Source organism: Periplaneta americana, chromosome 15, assembly GCF_040183065.1.
Source record: "Periplaneta americana isolate PAMFEO1 chromosome 15, P.americana_PAMFEO1_priV1, whole genome shotgun sequence".
NCBI classification, from domain to species: domain Eukaryota; kingdom Metazoa; phylum Arthropoda; class Insecta; order Blattodea; family Blattidae; genus Periplaneta; species Periplaneta americana.
In genome coordinates this window covers 133697216-133711222 of record NC_091131.1, presented here as the reverse complement: position 1 = coordinate 133711222, position 14007 = coordinate 133697216, and the positions used below count along the sequence as shown (strand labels likewise).

General features: G+C 34.9%; 1 protein-coding gene across 3 annotated transcripts in view; it reads left to right on the top strand.

The window, feature by feature from the left end:
- Syx5 (syntaxin 5) overlaps positions 1–14007 on the top strand; it is a 32557-nt gene that overhangs the window by 17321 nt on the left and 1229 nt on the right. The window lies entirely within an intron of this gene.

The following is a 14007-nucleotide window of genomic DNA, read 5'->3' as shown; positions in this document are numbered from 1 at the left end:
GTGGGACTTAAATTGTGGTTTTCTGTTAACAACCCGGCCCCGGAACAGTTTTTCCCTCGAAATTATTCAAATCAACTTTACAGGGAGTTATACCTGAAAGCTTGATTTGCATAATACATGTTACTGTTCGTTAACAGAAAACCACAATTTAAGTCACACAAAGTTAGTGTACACTCAGTGTTGGTTGCTTGACGGTTGTGAGCCCACTTTGAGGTCTGTGGATATAGAGGGGAAAAGTTGGATCGATGTCTGGTAGAGTTCCCGGGTAGCTCAGTTGGTAGAGCGTTGGTTCGTTTAACCAAAGGTCCCGGGTTCGATACCCGGACCCGGAACAATTTTTCCCTCGAAATTATTCAAATCAACTTTACAGGGAGTTATACCTGAAAGCTTGATTTGCAAGAAACTTTTGTGTTTCGAACATTTTTTTTTTTTTTTGTTAACTATCATCATTCACAGGAGAATGAATTTGTTGAAGGGGAATAGAAATAAGCAATATAATAGCAGTAGGCTGTGTAAAATTAGCAGTTTTAGTACGTCCCAGAATTATGTTTCTTAAAATGATGTATAAATTGTTTAGACCTTTGCTTAACATAGAGTTTTTTTTTTTTCCCTATTACTATAGTTTTAATGTATGTAACCTCTCCTCGCTATGTTTAGGAAGTGCACTGCTCGCTGTCACCGCTTGCTCCCTGCACTGTTTCAGACAACACAACATACGTATTCAATCCTTGTGCCACCAGGTCAAATGTAATTTCATTGGATGGCAGAGACCCCCACCCCCACCTCTTTAACTCTCTCTAACTTGTTCATATGTGCATCGCAGGATGTAATATTCCAGATTTAAACATATTTCAGGATGCTCTTTCGAATGGTGTATAAATTGTTTGGAAGTTTTCTTAACATTGAGCGATATTCCCTTGTTTGTTGTCTTCTTCTCCCATATATCATTAACCTATGCATTTCCCACGTTAATGTAATATGTTTTACTATTTTTTCACAGTATCCCTTCTAGGCCTGTACTTTCTTTTAATGTAATCCTTTATTTACTCATTCACTCCTTACTTCAAAAATCATACCTTTGTTTAGGAAATAATCACGCTTATATATCTTTGTAAATGCAGAATATTTTCATCCTGTTCAAATGGTGAACTAGGTAGTCATGAACTGTTTGAATCCTAAATTTGGCTATGGCGTCCTTACTGTCTAAACCACATTCTTTAAAACCATATTAATTTGTGATGATGTGCAAAAAACATACTTAGAAATGTTTCTGCAATTCCCAAGTACAACATAATAATTGAAGCAATAGTATGATGGTAACATGGTCCTTCATACAGTGTTGTGAAGTTATGGCAACACATTTAATGCCATACATAAAATAATTCAGCTATTTCATTTAAATTCCAGATGTTGTTGTTTTCTAATGCCAGGCATTTGACAATAAAGTCATTTGACCTCTTGCACTCCAATATTTTTCAAAGATATTATCATGGCCAGCCACTGAAGCACAGATTTTGAGGTGTCCCGAATCCATTTCTTGGTTTGAGTTGCACTGATATATTCCAATTCTATGCAGGTGTTTGGCCAAACAATCATGGCCTGTTGCCAATCTAAATGCAGCTTCAGACGATTTGAATGGTAAATCGGGAATTAACTGTGGATTTTGATGCAGAGAGTTCCATTTTTTCCCCTGAGATTGTGTTATCAAATTTTGTTCGTTAAAGTCTAAGTATGTAGATTTAATAAATCTTTCCACAGACTAAAACGTAAATTTAGTAACAGGTCTGTAAGTAGCAGTGCTGCCCTTCTTTGCTAAAGCATCCGCATTCTCGTTTCCCAGGAGTCCATAATGGGATGGTAGCCATTGGAATACAATTCTTTTATGGAGTGATATTAATTGAGAGAGCATTTTAGTTATTTCTGCTGTTTGAGATGAAGGTGTGTGTTTAGAGACTATTGATAGAATAGCTGCTTTGGAGTCTGACAATATAACTGCATTCTTAAATTTATTGATGTGGCATAGAAGATTCCTGAGACTTTCACTTATTGCAATGATTTCACCATCAAAACTTGTTGTTCCATATCCAAGAGATCTATAAAGTGAGAAGAGACAGCACGTAACACCTGCACCGGCACCTTTTTCTCTGGAGATCAAGGATCCGTCGGTGTATAAATGAAGCCAGTTTTGTGGAGGATACCTAATATTAATTGTCTCTAGAGACAATTGTTTTAGTATTTCAGTGTTTACTTCTGATTTCAGTATTTCTTCTGTTAAATTTAGATTATATTCTATATTTAATAGAGTTAAATGGTTTGGTTTAATTTGTAAGTTTTCTGTTTTAATTCTTGAACAAAGGATATGAAACTTTTTTTGAGTTTTCAATCTACAGAGAGGACTGTACGAATGCCAGTTGTTTCCTGGTAATCTGATAAGTTTTTCATATTGAATCAGTGCTTTTTCTTCTATTGTCACTTTGATGCTGTTAATATTAGTGAGGAATCTCATAGAATCTATTGGAGTTGTTTTGATTTCACCAGTAATGAGTCTGAGAGCTTGGTTTTGAACATATTCTATGTCGTTTATGAAAGGTGAAGTAATTAAAATTTCTCCGCAGTATGTCAGCACTGGCTGTATAAACATTTTGTATGTAGTGTTCAAAGTATTCCTAGAGGATCCCCATTTCTTTCCTGCTAGTCTTTTTAGAAGGGAGAATCTTTTACGAGCTTTTTCAGAAATGTATTTCAAATGGTTGCTCCATGTTAACTTACTATCGAAAATAACTCCAAGATATTTGGATTCATAAGTCCTAGGAAGGTGTTGGCCATTGTATTGGATATTGAATTCTCTTTCTTTTTTATCAAGTGAAAATATTTGGTAGTTACTTTTGCTTAAATTGAGTGTCATCAAATTTTATGTATTCCATTCATGTAGTTGATTTAAAGCTTTAAGAGCAGAATTTTTAATTTTGTCTCTATGTCTGTAAGATCCGGAAGTCCACAAAACTATATCATCTGCAAATAGTGCTGTTTTCATGTTTGATTCCTCTAATAGGGAGGGTAAGTCATTTATATAAATATTGAATAAAGTTGTGCTGAGGACAGCACCCTGAGGTAAACCTCGATATGTTTGTCTGTAACTAGAAAGTGAGTTACTGAATTTAGTGGCAATGAATCTTTGACTAAGGAATTCTGATATCCATCTGAACATATTCCTGGAGATACCTAATTTCTGGAGTTTTAGTAATAATTTATTTCTCCAAACAGAGTCATATGCTAACTGAAAGTCAATAAATATTGCCAAGGTATCTTCTTTCTTGTTAAAACTGTCTTTTATTTCTTGGCCGAGGCGTATGACTTGTTCATTGGTAGAGTGTAGTTGTCGAAAGCCAGCTTGTCTTAGGTGATAAAAGGTTTTGGGATTCTAAATACTAAGTTAATCTGTTGGAGATCATGGACTCCATGGTTTTTGTTATCATGCTTAATAGTGCTATTGGTCGATAACTATTAACATCATGAGCAGGTTTCCCTTTTTTGTGAATTGGTACAAAGATTGCTTTTTTCCAAGCTGCAGGAATTGAGGTGTTCCATGATAAATTGAAAATGGATAAAAGTACAGACTTGGCTTTTTCCCCCAGATGTTTCAAAAATTCGGAATGAATGTTGTCAGGGCCAGGAGATTTCTTGGTTTTTAAATTTTGTATAGCTATAGTTAACTCTTTGGAAGTAAAGTTTTGATGAAATATTTCAGGTTTTGTACTAGTAATATTGTTTTTATTATTTTTATGTAATTCTCTTTTGATAAATATGTCAGTTTTTTTGATATTGGGATGTAATCTGTGAGAGTTTGAGTAGTGTTTATTAAATGCGTTTGTTATATCTCTGCTATCTGTTAGTGTTTTGTTATTATGAATAATGGGTTGGCTAGTATTTTCCTGTGTATTGGAAATATTCTTCAGAAATTTATATGTTTTAGCGCTATCGGTTCTGTAATTAATATTTTCAATAAATTTATTAAAACTGTTCTTTTTTGCTGTTATAATTGCTTTTTTAAGAATGAAATTCCAGATGTACAGTATTAAACTTTCTTTAAGACCCTTGCCCGCACAAAATAACAACAATTAAAACAAACAAACAAGAAAGTCAAACAAGTAGGTAGGTTTCAGTTTTAAACGTAATTGTATATAGTTACTTAAGACTCAACTTTTGTCATTTCTAAAGCATCATCCTCAGTCTAATTACAAGACATTATTGCCTCCAAGGACTTGAATATCAGCTGTCATTCTACATTCATCCCATTGATGTGATTGTGGACATCGGTCTGGTTATGTTGTTCCACTCTCCTTGGAGAGTTTCACAAAGCTTATTGAGGTTGTTTGGTGCAGCTAGACGTTATCTTCTAACACGTTTTCCCAATAACACCCATAATTGTTCGAGTGGGTTTAAATCAGGACCTGTGCTGGCCATTCTATTCTATTTAATCCCACTTCATGCAGATACTGAATTACAGAACTTACTGTAATGGTATTCAGTCTATTGTATGCATACCCCCAGGTGTACAAGAAGTTGTCTCTAGAGGTATGCATTCCACTGACTACACATGTTGTTGTTGTTTCAATTCCTTGCATCTAGCAATGAAGCCATTAGCATTCGAGCTCTCCAATACTTCTGGGCTACAGTGCATTCTGCAGATAGACTACACATGTAAAAATGTGACATTAATTTTATTATACTTGTTGATAATTATTACTGCGTACATAGTTTTTTTTTTTACAATATCAAATCTTGTTTTTCCTAGCTTTAATAACATTTTTACATAATTCATTGCAATTATCATTGTATGAATAACTATTTTATGTATAACAACAATAATAATAATAATTATTATTATTTATTTTGCATACAAGATCAATCACAGTCTTGAGTTTTTTCTTTTATAATTGGAGTGCAGTGTGATGGTAAGATGGCAAAAAAATGTTATTTTGGGGGTACAGTAACAAAAATGATATTAGACTCCTCTGAATGAGGTTCTGGCTGATATGTATATCTATTGAGGTTCTGGCTGATATGTATATCTATTATCAAGCAGTACACCTCCCTTGATGATATGTGTCAGAGGAAGAACAATTGTCTGTATGCATCTGAAGTCTGATTAGTGCAATATGTAACTAGTCAGCAATGTATGCAATGAAGGGGGAAAGGAACTGGCCAACCTACTCTATTATCTCCTGCCCTAGTTGCCTCATAAGTGGTGCCTTGTTGTGTTACTTGAGAGGTTCAGACCTGTCTTCAGATAGTTGACTAAACAACTAGGTAGCAAAAAAGATTGAATACCACTGTCTTACTACATGGCTACATATGGACAAGCATTGTTGTGCAATAACAAAGCATGCCACTGAGAAATAGCGCAAATGGTATTACATATTCCCTTAGGGTTTTCTTAGTGTATTTGGGAGCAGTCACTGAAATTCCTTCGAAGAAGCTTAGTGCTGACGTTAAAGGAGCAGTCCGCGATAAAATTAAGTTGGCTTTAATTAAACACGTTTTTCAATCTAAGTAGAATGTAATTTGCCGCATGTCAATGCGAGGCATGGTTCTTGAGTTACTGACTCCGCACAAAAACTTATGACGTCACAGCCACTGAACTGGTGTGATTGCGTAGTAGACCGAGAACATCGGCGAGTGCAGCACAGTGCTTTGTATTAAAATAAATAATCTTCTCTCGCCGTAGTAAACGTGAACAGAATTTCGGACTTAGTTATGATTGTGTGAAGTCATGTTTTGCTTTTCATTTAATCAAAAAACCAGCACAAACCAATGTTGTGGTTTTATGTAGACCTATTTCCTTTTATATGAATGATTTTGAACTACAGTAGACTAAACAGAAGAAATTTATCGTAATACAGTTTAAAATGCTGTGGTGTTGTGATTTTTCGTGTTCAGAGGGAACAACAAAAACAACATGAAGAAGGGGTATCATTTCATGTATTTCCGAACAGAGAAAAGTTACTGCAAAGATTTAAAACATGGGTGAAGAAAATCAACAGAAAAGGTTTTACACTATCGAAAACTACTGTTGTGAGTTCCAGTCATTTCCGTGAAACTGATTTTGAAGAATCGTCTTTACTAAAAAGACGTTTAGTGAAAGACAATAGAACTCCTATGAAAATTAAGAAAACTTCTGTCCCTTCCCTATTTTTGAAAGGAGAATTTCTCCAAGACAGTTCTGATCTACGCGCTCCTCTGCTTATAAATGAAAGAAGGTTGTCAAAGTAGCAATAGCAAGTTGCAGTGATGCACCTATAGCTGAAAATATTGACGTGTGTGTAGTTCTCGATGAGACTGAAAATTCACAGGAACCTAATATAAACAAAGCTGTGCAGTGTGAGATAGGGTGCGAGACGCTAAGAAATGTGTGTGGTGAATCAGATGTGGGGGAGCAGAAACTGACTTAGAGACATATTTTCAAATAGAAGAAGAAACTTCAAATTCTAATTCATCAGGCTCCGAGGACGCTGCACATGAATCAGAAAGTAAATAGGGAGTCAAAAAGTGTTTTTTGTATTCTGGTCAGCGTTACAAATTTTGTTTTTCTTCTGTAATATCTGTCATTCCTCTTTTACAAATATTTGGTAGAAATAATAGGACCATTGCTGAAAGTTAATGCAGTGTGCCAGAATGCCCGTAATTGGGAGTGGAAGTCCGAACAGAGTTGAAGCATAGCAGTGAGTTCTGCGTTATACTTGTGCGATATAAGATACAAATTGTTTGAAAAATTTTCAAAAACTTTACAACTATGTTTCATCGGCAAGACAACATTTTATAAAATAATTTCAAAATTCGTAGAACCAACAGTCAGATGTAATTATTTTCAGATTCATGAACAACTTATCAATTCCCTAAAAGATAAAAATGTGTGAATCGCAGTGATGGCCAATTTGACTCATCTAGTTACAGTGCAAAATATGTGACTTACAGTGTAATGGATCTCGATTCAGATAAGATTATAGACTTCGTAGTTCTGCAAAAAGGTCTAATTGTAGGCGAAGCAGCATGCGAAAAAGTTCTAGATCACCTAAAAGAAAAAGTGAACATTACCCTCTTTCTATCGGACTGCCATAGAAGAATTAGGAAATTGATAAGGACCAAATATGAATGGATTGGCTATCAATTTGACATTTGGCACATGGCAAAAAGCTTAAAGCCGCCACACAAATGTGGAAAGAGAGCATCATAAATCACCTATGTGGTCTTGTGCTACATGTGAAGGTGATTCTGATGACTTAGAAGACAGGTTCATTTCTGTATTAAATCATGTTTGTAATATACACGAATGGGGAGAAACAGAGACATAATAAAAAATGTGCACACATTCACCCATACAATAGTGAGAGGGAATGGATCGAACCTGGATCCAGCGATTACAATGCTCTGAAAAAAGTTGTATGTAACCCTGCCCTTTTAAAAGACCTAAATCAGACTAATCAATTTTGTCACACCAGCAAATTTGAATCATACCATAACGAGAGATTGCTTTACACTCCTAAGAGAAAACACTTTCCATATGGTGGAATGGTAACAAGAACTATGATTGTGATAATGGACCATAATTACAACGTGAAAAGAGATGTAACCGGCTCCAGACTCCAGTACTCTAAAGCCACTAAACGATGGGTGGAAGACAAAACATACAGCTGGAAGAAAAATGCGTGGAGAGAAGATGCTATACAGAAAAATGTCTTGGAAGTAGTTCTGGTTATCAACTGCCGCAATTCGATTATCCACATGTTTTAGAGGTTCCCCAAACATAGCTTCGTGCCTAAACCATGTGACTCAACAACTATGACGCAATATAATATAAACCATGTACTAATTTATTGTTGACGTGAGATAAACACGTATTTGCAGTCCATTCATAAGGAATATTTCACGTCTCACATACATTCACTCACTCAGTGAAGGCGTTGGCTTAGGTTATAATGGATTGACATACTGTATTAAACTTTTTCAGTTTGAACCCTTACCATACCTAAGTTGTTCTAATCACTATGAGTACGAAATTCAAAATGGGTAAGTTATTATTATTATCATTATCATTATTATTATTATTATTATTATTATTATTATTATTATTATTATTACAGTATATGCATGTGATAGGTCCTAAGTGTGTTAATGATAACTGACCATAACGTATGAATATATATTTACTAATTCTGCGCTGTATGTCAAACGGAACTACAACGCAGTCTTATGAAGCGATCAGTGGTTATGACATCAGAGCTTTCAGTAAGACCTTTAATATTTCGCAAACTAAAAGACGTAGAGCGATGCGACAAACGCCATTAATCTAAGGATTACTTTGGTAAACATCCTATAATATAATCGAAATATGGAATTTTATCACGGACTGCTCCTTTAAGAGAAATGCTGACCCACACTATCACAGAGCCATCTTGGAAACTAACCCTAGAACTGAAAAGACACGGTGCATACCATTTCTCAGGCCTTTTCCAAATTCTTTCACGTCTATCTGGTGAGTGCAGACCAAATATTGATCCGTCAGTGAAAAGTATAAGGCTCCACTGATCCAAGATACAATCAATATGTTGATGGGCAAAGTGAAATCAAGTGATACAGTACTGTATTGTGGCAAAAACTGGAGGTCTTTTGCTGGTCTGCGAGCATGAAGATGGACTTCTACAGATTCTCCTCTTACGATTTGCTGACTACATTAATCTGACACACTTCTTGGAGAGTATTTCGTGTCTCAACTGCAATAGATTGATAATCTCTAAGAGTGTGAGGCACAATAAAATTTTCATACTACTGTGATATAGACCTCATTCTCCCTGAACCATATCTCTTTGCAAACCTAACAGGTTCCCTTTGCCATTGCAAAACTTCCTGGATAATTGTGCAGGGTGTTCTGAGACTTCTTGCAACATATTGTTGGCCACTGGCCTATATGTATCCAATGGGTTTAGAACCATGGTTTTTATTTTAAGAACAGTAAGAAGTGACTAAAAACAAAGTGACTTAACTAAAAACAATAAAATATCACTAGAACTCAAAATTATGAAATATTACGTACATTATAATCTTCACATACAAATGAGATGACTGACAGTCAACAATATATACTTTCTTTCTGCACTGGATAAAAACGTTTTATTGCAATTAATAGTTCTACAAAAACTTGCTGTTGTTTAGCCAGAGCTGCCGCTTTCTTTATTTTACATAAATTAAGTGAAATACTTACATTTTATGAGTGACCAAGTATTAATTGCAAATGCTGAAGATAATTTACAGAAAGCAATATTCACCTTAAATAACACGACCAAGTATTAATTGCAAATGCTGAAGATAATTTACAGAGAGCAATATTCACCTTAAATAACACAGCAACAGACTTCGGAATGGAAATTTCAACAACAAAATCAAAAGTAATAGCATTCATTGGCACAAATCCAGTAAGAAACAAAATAATAGTACCTAATAATTGTTTGGAACAAATTCAAAGCTTTAAATATCTAGGTTGTGAATTATCTTACACTAATGAAGTCAGTTATAAACCAAAAACTCTCGAAATACATACAAATTTTAAGGATTCCAAATATCATATTAAAACCCAAGCTTGTACAAAAAAAAAACTTCAAGATTAAGAATATACTCATAGAACACTTTGGCTCTACCAGCTCTATTAAATTTGGACACTAAAACAGAGAGATAAAGAAAAAAAATTGCATACATCTGAGATGAAATTTTTCCGAAAAACAGCAGCCGATACACTTTTTGACTATAAGAAAAATGGAGTTATTTTAGAAGGATTAAAGGTGACATCAACTGAAAAAATAATTCAGAACTACAAAACAACTGGTTACAACATGTTTATTGAATGTATAATAAAATAATCCCTCTACAAATTATAACTAATTTTACTTTTTGAAGATGTCCCAGAAAACCAATGAAGAGACGGCGCTTGTCTGCCGGTCTGAAGTTGCGCTCGGGCGCAGGTTCGATCCCCGCTTGGGGTGATTACCTGGTTCGGTTTTTTCCGAGGTTTTCTCCAACTGTAAGGTGAATGCCAGGTAATCTATGGTGAATCCTCGGCCTCATCTCGCCAAATACCATCTCGCTACCACCAAACTCATCGATGCTAAATAACCTTGTAGTTGATACAGCGTCGTTAAATAACCAACTAAAAAAAAATTAAGAAACTACTACATGAGGCCGACACAGATCTATTTAAGTCTAGATCGTGAAGAAGTTGATGATGCATACATAAACTGAATTAATTTTGTGTATATCTATGATGATACTATTCAATCTTTAAAACTGTAATGAAATTAAAGTATCTATAGTAAGTGAAAATATTTGGTAGTTACTTTTGCTTAAATTGAGTGTCATCAAATTTGATGTGTTCCATTCATGACTTGTTCATTAGTAGAGTGTAGTTGTTGAAAGTCTTGGTGATAAAAGATTTTGGGATTCTAAATACCAAGTTAATCTGTTGGAGACCATTGAGTCCATAGTTTTTGCTATCATGCTTAATAGTGCTATTTGTCGATAACTATTAATATCATGAGCAGGTTTCCCTTTTTTTGTGAATTGGTACAATGATTACTTTTTTTTCCAAGCTGCAGGAATTGAGGTGTACCATGATAAATTGAAAATGGATAAAAGTACAGACTTGGCTTTTTCCCCCAGATGTTTAAAAAATTCTGAATGAATGTCGTCAGGACCAGGAGATTTCTTGGTTTTTAAATTTTGTATAGCTATAGTTAATTCTTTGGAAGTAAAATTTTGATGAAATATTTCAGGTTTTGTGATATTACTAGTAATATTGTTTTTATTATTTTTATGTAATTCTCTTTTGATAAATTTGTCAGTTTTTTTGGTATTAGGATGTAGTTTGTGAGAGTTTGAGTAGTGTTTATTAAATGCATTTGCTATATCTCTACTATCTCTTAGCGTTTTGTTATTATGAATAATATGTTGGCTAGTATTTTCCTGTGTATTGGAAATATTCTTCAGAAATTTATATGTTTTAGCGCTATTCGTTCTGTAATTAATATTTTCAATAAATTAATTAAAAGTGTTTTTTTTTTTGCTGTTATGATTGCTTTTTTAAGAATGGCAGTCTTCTTCCTCCAATCTTGAGTATCTTTTGGTGTTTTGCTATGTTCTGCTTTGGTTCTTGCTTTATCGCTATCTTGTTTCAATAAGTTCAGGTTTTCTGTCCAGAATGGGGTGTATTTTTTTCGTTTGCCTCGTGGGATGTGCTTTTTTGCAATTTTAAGGATAGATTCACAGAAATATTTGTTCAGTCTATCTGAGTTTGTATTTTCCATTAGTGGTGTGTTGAGCTTGAGGTGTTCGTCTAGTTGTGTTGTAAATAGTTTCCAATCCGCTTTCTTAAAAGTCCATGTTGTTTTGTTATTGTAGGGTTCTTTTCTTCGGTTTTGGTGGAGATGGATAGAAGCAATGATGACTCTATGGCCAGATCCAGGGTCTTCAATTATTTTTTTCATGATGTTACAGTAATAAGTCTGGATTTTTGCCAGAACCAGAATAATGTATGAAAGTAGGGGGATCTTCTTTTCTATAGACAAGTTCTGCAGCTGTAGTGTTTAGGAGGTCCAAGATCATTTTTCCAGGTTGATTTACATTATTGTAGCCCCAAAGTTGGGAGTGGGCATTAAAGTCACCAATTATAATAGTTTTAGGTTGTATATCAAACAAAGTTAGATCAAGGGGATTATTAGGTGGGTTATAGGCACTGTAGATTTTGAAATGTTGTTGATTTTTCCATACTTCAGTTCTTATTAGTTCTGATTTGTCTTGATTATCCATTTCTTTTATGATTTGGAAATTTGTAATTAATTTCTTTGATATACCTGCGAGAATTCCACTAATGATCTGTCTACCTTTGGGTAAGAGTTTCATACTATAAAACCTTTAAAATCAAAATATTTTAATTGGTCAGCATTAAGGTTTGCTTCTTGAATAAGGAAGATATCTACATTATTATCTGAAAGTATATTGGCTAGTTCAGTCTTCTTAGCTGATGTTATACCACCAGCATTCCATTGTAAGATGTTTAGTTGATTCTGTACCATTAAACTAGTCCCTGCCCGGAGATGCGATTGGGGGACTATTTTACCTCTGGATAATTTTACCTTAATGGTACTCATTTCATATTGGAGTGGTTAAATGGCAAGTTGTGGCCCATTTAAGTGAACACCATATTTTAACGTTTTGGTGGCTACTTCATCCACACATAACCCCCAGAATGTCTGGAGGACCACACCTGCTGTTGGTCGATGGGTCTACTAGACCTAGTTGGGAGATCTTGTTGTTCACCAGCTTTCCCACCTTAAGCCACTGGAGGACGATTTTAGTGCCAAAGCAAGTCAGCACTAGGAACAGAAAAATAGAAAGGGTAGGAAGGAAAGTGAAATAAACCCCTAGGCCTCGAATGCTCTAATACCATCGGGGTCGAAGAAAGTAAGAGTTCAGTCAGAGGACTGGATAGGAAATGGTAAAGAGGGAATTAGGTATTGGATAGAGGAAAATTATACCAAATTCCGTCATTAACTCATCAAGCTGACCAGTGCTAATGGATGAGTAGCCCCTCCCTTTAGTTCTGCTTGTAAAATTATGCTTACTAACAGCTGCACCATGGGAAGGTTGGGATGGGACATTGGGTATTTGTCCAGGTTGGTTCCTTAAAGCCTTCAATGGGAGGGATTACTGGCTCTCCCCCCTGTATTCGACAAATACCAGTAACAAAAATGACACTTGGGAGGAAATTAAACCCAGAATAATTATGGGAAATTCCTGTTATTATTCGGTTGAGAAGCTTTTGTCATCTAGTCTGCTGTCAAAAAATCTGAAAGTTAGAATTTATAAACAGTTATATTACCGGTTGTTCTGTATGGTTGTGAAACTTGGACTCTCACTGTGAGAGAGGAACAGAGATTAAGAGTGTTTGAGAATAAGGTTCTTAGGAAATATTTCTGGCTAAGAGGGATGAAGTTACAAGAGAATGCAGAAAGTTACACAACGCAGAACTGCACACATTGTATTCTTCACCTGACATAATTAGGAACATTAAATCCAGAAATGCATATAGTGTTAGTTGGGAGGCCGGAGGGAAAAAGACCTTTGGGTAAGCTGAGACATAGATGGGAGAATAATATTAAAATGCATTTGAGGGAGGTGGGATATGATGATAGAGACTGGATTAATCTTGCACAGGATATGGACCGATGGCGGGCTTATGTGAGGGTGGCAATGAACCTGCGAGTTCATTAAAGGCCATTTATAATTAACAGTGAACAAGAGCTCACACAAGAGTAAATCTAATGTATTCATAGTATATTTTCCTAATTTAAGGAAGCACTATTAGTTGGCACATTTATGAACATATAATCAAGTAGAATTATTGATACCATCCACAAATAATTAAAATTAACAATGTTGAGACCAGTGCACTTTGGAGCTCTTTCATCCATTGTCTTTTCAAGTACTTCAATTATGCTTCTACTTTGCACTTACAGTAGGTATACTTAAAGTGAAAATATGGGTGTTTTATAGGTAAATTTAATGCAACAAGTAATTTTCATTACCAACATTGGCGACATTTTTTAAATATAGAATTTGACTCCTAAAATATTATAAACTTCTGTAGTTTCATTGACGTACCTTTTTTTCGATATATTACAATTCACAGCCAAAGTAATTGAAGGGGTGAGCATGATATCGTCGCCTGAATGCAAGAACTAGGTAACTTGATTTTTCATATTTTGTGACATTGCCTATTTACTTATTTATTGCACTAAGGAAAATGTCTCGTTTTCTTTTACCTATTTGTTATATTGGAAAATAGATGTCGCTGGTATCATTCGATCAGTTACCTAGATCCTGGATTACATTTTGTGCGATTTTTGCTATGCTATAAAAGAGGTAACTAAAAAACGCAAATTTCGAGTTACCTAGTTCTTA